This window comes from Octodon degus, unplaced genomic scaffold (assembly GCF_000260255.1).
Source record: "Octodon degus isolate 3935 unplaced genomic scaffold, OctDeg1.0 scaffold00060, whole genome shotgun sequence".
Taxonomy (NCBI): Eukaryota; Metazoa; Chordata; class Mammalia; order Rodentia; family Octodontidae; genus Octodon; species Octodon degus.
This window is the reverse complement of record NW_004524636.1, coordinates 4,503,465-4,508,546: the sequence shown is the minus strand read 5'-3', so window position 1 is coordinate 4,508,546 and position 5,082 is coordinate 4,503,465. Positions and strand designations below refer to the sequence as shown.

General features: G+C 41.6%; 1 pseudogene; it reads left to right on the top strand.

Moving 5' to 3' along the window:
- Position 1: 1 nt before the first annotated feature.
- LOC101579173 lies at positions 2–1,310 on the top strand (annotated as a pseudogene).
- Positions 1,311–5,082: the final 3,772 nt, after the last annotated feature.

Below are 5,082 nucleotides of genomic sequence, written 5' to 3'. Positions count from 1 at the left end.
TTCTGGAAAACACATTGGTGTCTGCATCTCAGTTGCCAACAATAGGCTTTTTGTGGGCTCTATTCCTAAGAGTAAAACTAAGGAACAGATTCTTGAAGAATTTAGCAAAGTAACGGAGGGTCTTACCGATGTCATTTTATACCACCAACCGGATGACAAGAAAAAAAACAGAGGCTTTTGTTTTCTTGAATATGAAGATCACAAAACAGCTGCCCAGGCAAGGTGTAGGCTAATGAGTGGTAAAGTCAAGGTCTGGGGAAATGTTGGAACAGTTGAATGGGCTGACCCTATAGAAGATCCTGATCCTGAAGTTATGGCGAATGTAAAAGTGTTGTTTGTATGCAACCTTGCCAATACTGTAACAGAAGAGATTTTAGAAAAGGCATTTAGTCAGTTTGGGAAATTGGAACGAGTGAAGAAACTAAAAGATTATGCTTTCATTCATTTTGATGAACGAGATGGTGCTGTCAAGGCTATGGAAGAAATGAATGGCAAAGACTTGGAAGGAGAAAATATTGAAATTGTTTTTGCTAAGCCACCAGATCAGAAAAGGAAAGAAAGAAAAGCTCAGAGGCAAGCAGCAAAGAATCAAATGTATGATGATTACTACTATTATGGTCCACCTCATATGCCCCCTCCAGCAAGAGGTCGAGGGCGTGGAGGTAGAGGTGGTTATGGATATCCTCCAGATTATTATTTATATGAAGATTATTATGATTATTATGGCTATGATTACCATAACTACCGTGGTGGATATGAAGATCCATACTATGGTTATGAAGATTTTCAAGTTGGAGCTAGAGGAAGGGGTGGTAGAGGAGCAAGGGGTGCTGCTCCATCCAGAGGTCGTGGGGCTGCTCCTCCCCACAGTAGAGCCGGTTATTCACAGAGAGGAGGTCCTGGATCAGCAAGAGGTGTCCGTGGTGCGAGAGGAGGTGCCCAACAACAAAGAGGCCATGGGCAGGGAAAAGGGGTCGAGGCCGGTCCTGACCTGTTACAATGAAGACTGACTTGCTATGTGGGATTACACCAGAAGCTTGCAGTGGAGTAGTGGTAAGGAAATCAAGCAACCTTAAATATCTCGGCTGTATAGGAGCATATTCTATTGCAGAAGACCTTCCTGTGAAGATCATGGAATCAAATACGGGACATTGAACTAATACTTGGACTTTGATATGAATTTCTTTAACAATTTTCTCTGCAGTGCAAGTTATTAAACAAAAGCTATTCTATTTTCCAAATGTGTTCCAACAGAAATCCTTCATAACTTCTAGCATGGTATCTTAATAAAGAATAAAGTTCTTCTCTTTAAAAAAAAAAAAAAAAAGAAAAAGAAAAGACAGGAAACAACTCTTAACTCTAGAAAAAGCAAAAGGTTCTATAAGAAAGTCAAGTTTTTCTGTGTGCACTATGCAACTTGAATGTGAATAATATCTATATATTCATAATATAATAAGTGCTGAAATTTTCCCTAAAAAACACTGTATTACTTCAAGTAGTTGCTGAAGGTTGTAAGTCTAGAAACAACTTAGAAGCACCAAGTTTCTCAGGAGACTGTAGCCAAAATGTCTGAGAGGCCTCAGCCCTTCACAATTCTGACAGAAACCAGAGGATCCATTTCCAAGATGGTTCCCTCCTTGGCTGTTGGCAAGATGGTCCATCTTCTTTCCTGCTGGCAGAAGGCCTTAGCTGCCTCCCACAGGGCTGTCTGGATGTCCTTACAGTTGGCTTCACCAAAGTAAATCATGTGGGGGGCGGGATATGGGTGCTGCAGGGTCTTTTAGTACAAGATCTCAGAAATAATAATCACTTCCATTTCTTTCTCCATTGAAATCACTTCACTTTAGGGGCCAGAGAGATGGCTCAGTAGAATAAGCACATCCTTGGCAAGCACAAGGGTCTGAGTTCAATCCGCGGTTCTGCCAAAAAAAAAAAGAAAAACAAAAACAAAAATCACTTCACTGAGCCTAGCCCAGTTACTTTAAAGGCATAGGATTAAGTTTCCACCTCTTGAACAAAGAAGTACCAAAGAATTGTGTACATTTGCAAAGCAAGAATCATTAAGATAGAAAATCTAAAAGAATATGTGTACAGTTTACTATAATTAATAAGAAAGATTAGCAAGGCCACCAAAACAGAGTCAATCCAAAAAGCCAACTGCATTTTTTATGTACCAGTAGGAGTTAGAAAATAATGGGGTTTTTTTTCAAAATAAAATATAATATCAATAGGAAGACCAAATTTGAAAATCAGTAGTCCCCAAATAAATCTATAAATTTTTACCATATTTAATATGCTGATTCTAAAACTTTCATGGAAAAAAAAGACTCAAAAACAAATATTTGAAGATAAAGTAAAGGAACTTGCCTCCCCACAGACCAAGTCTTATATTAAATCTACAGAAATGGAGGAAGTATGTTAGCACAAAGAGAGATAAATTCACTAGTAGTTCAAAATAGAAAGTCCAGATATGGACATATACAAATTTACACAGTAATTGACATGATCAATAAGGAAAGAAAATTATCAATAATTTCTGTAAAGAGTTTTTGATACTTTAAAAGCAGATTAGTTTTCTGTCTACACATAAATGAATTCCAGATGAATTAAAGACATGCAAAACTTAAAAATGTTTTTAAATTAGAATAAGAGATAAGAGAATGTCTTCATGACCTTGAGGTAAGATAAGCCCCTTTTAAACAAGGGACACGAAGCATTGTAACAATAACAAATGTTGATAAACTTACTACATTGATTTTTTTTAACCTCTCATAAAACTCAGCATAAGGAAGAGAAATGACAAGTGACAATCCTCCATTACACTGATGAAGAATTAGTACCCTTGTGCAGTGGCCAGGGTTCGAGTGATCCCTGGCATGCCATGCCAGCCCTGCTCCCAGGGTGCACTGAGACTGCAGTTGAGACTAGGCATGGTGCGGCTGTAATCCCAGCGCTTGGGAGGCTGAAAACAGTAGAATCACTACGAGTCTGATTTACGTAGTGAGACCCTGTAGATCCTGTACTAAATACATTTAAAAAAAAAAAAAAAAATTAGTACTCACAAACAACCCAATGGCAGAACAGGCAAAAAGACTTAGTAGACAGAGGTTGGCAAGATAGTTCAGTGGACTAATCACCTACTTAGGCAAGCGCAGGGGCATGGGTTCGATCCCAGGCATCATATGCAGCGCCGGCCCCGCCCCTGGGTGCACTGAGCTGACCACCGAGACTGTGTAGGGTAACACTGTACCAAATACATTGTAAGGCGGCTCACAGAGGAAAGAAATATGAAAGTATCCTCGATCTCACTGATACTCAGGGAAGCTTGAGATAAAATTTACATGAGTTACCATTTCACACTTATTATTGGTAAAAAAAATAAATAAAAGAAAGTCAAGCCTAATATTCCAGATGTTTGAGAGGATGAAGGAAAACAAATTCTCAACACTGCTGATCGGAATATAGAATGAGACAACTGTTTGTAGAAAACAAGTTGGCAAAACGAGTATAACAAGACTTTCTGGTCTTTATCTCTGAATGCTGCTGACCCTGGAAGCTAAGGGACGTGGAGGCCTCTGGGAGGATCCCAAGTTTCTGGAAGGTGGAAAAAGGCTGGAGCAAGGAAAGAGTTCAGTGCGGAGCAGTGTAGACACCTGCAGGAGCAGTGTAGACACCTGCAGGGCGTCCTGTGGACACGCAGCAGGCAGATGGCCTACCGCCCTGGGCTGAGGGAAGAAGTCTGTACCATGGATGAAGATCTGGGGGTCTCCAGCGCTTATGGCCAAGTGTGAACTGCGCATGCCCAAGTATGTTATTCCACAGGGCGGAGTTTGCAGCTAGAGAGTTGCTGAGTTTCTCTCCAAGCTCTTAGGGCCCTGAGGCCTTCACCACTCTGGCTTCATCTGCTCAGGACTGAGGTGCAAATTCAGATATGGGAATGTGAGGAGTGTCTGGCTGAACTGCCTGAGCCCAGCAAATCTTCCTTTGAGACCTAGCTTAGACGTGGCTCTTCTGTGCCTTCCCTGCGCCTCACTCACACAGCAATTGCTCCCTACTGAGTGCCCCAGTCAGACGTGTCTGTTCCCGCCCTCCTCCCCCCACCCCCGACAACATTTTGCTCCACGGAGCTTCTCTGTAGCATGTATGATCATTCTGTGTCAACTCAGAATCCTCAGAGACCATTGGGATGTGACTGTCACAAGCGCTTGGGCTGAACATGCGATCTGCGGTCCTTCTGTGGCCTGAGAAAAGAGCCTGGAGCGGGTGCGATCGCTCAGTGCTAGCCCAAGAGCCCACGCGTCAGATTCTGCACACAGATCCTCCAAGTGAGTCTTGTGGATTTGTACGGATAGCCTGTGTCTGCATAACTGCATACTATAGGTGCGACATGGTGTCAGACATGGATATTAACAAGAATAGGAAGAGGGCCTGCCTCCGCAGCAGAGTGTCCACCTACCCCCACCCCAAAGCCATGCGTTCAGTTATCAGTTATTAAAAAAAATTGGATCCCTATTTTCAAGACATAAAAGAATAAGAAGATAAATCTATTTTTATGTCATTCCTACTAAAATTTTCACCTGCTAGGTACACCGTATGAAAAGAGAAGTACAAAAAGAATTTGATTTGCACTGAGAAATAAGATTTAATGGATGAGAGGCTGGGAAGATAGTTCAGTGGAATAAGCACCTGCCTGGTAAGCGCAAGGTCCTGAGTTCAATCCCCAGTACCACAAAAACAAAGATTTAATGGATGAGAATTTATAACTGCTCTCCGTACATATTGAAAAGTTCAAACTAGGCACAGGTGGTGCATACCCATAATCCTAGCACCCTGGGATGCTGAGGCAGGAGAATTGCAACTTCAAGCCCAGTGAGTATAATTTAGTGGTTCAGCAAGACCTTGTCTCAAAATAAAATATAAAGAAGGACTGGGAATATGACTCATTGCGCAGGCCCTTAGTTTGACTCCCAATACCTACACACACACACACACACACACACACACACACACACATTCATATAGAAATTGCATTTTTAAAAATTATTGTACCAGCGATAACAAACTGTAGAGCTAAGTAGGGCC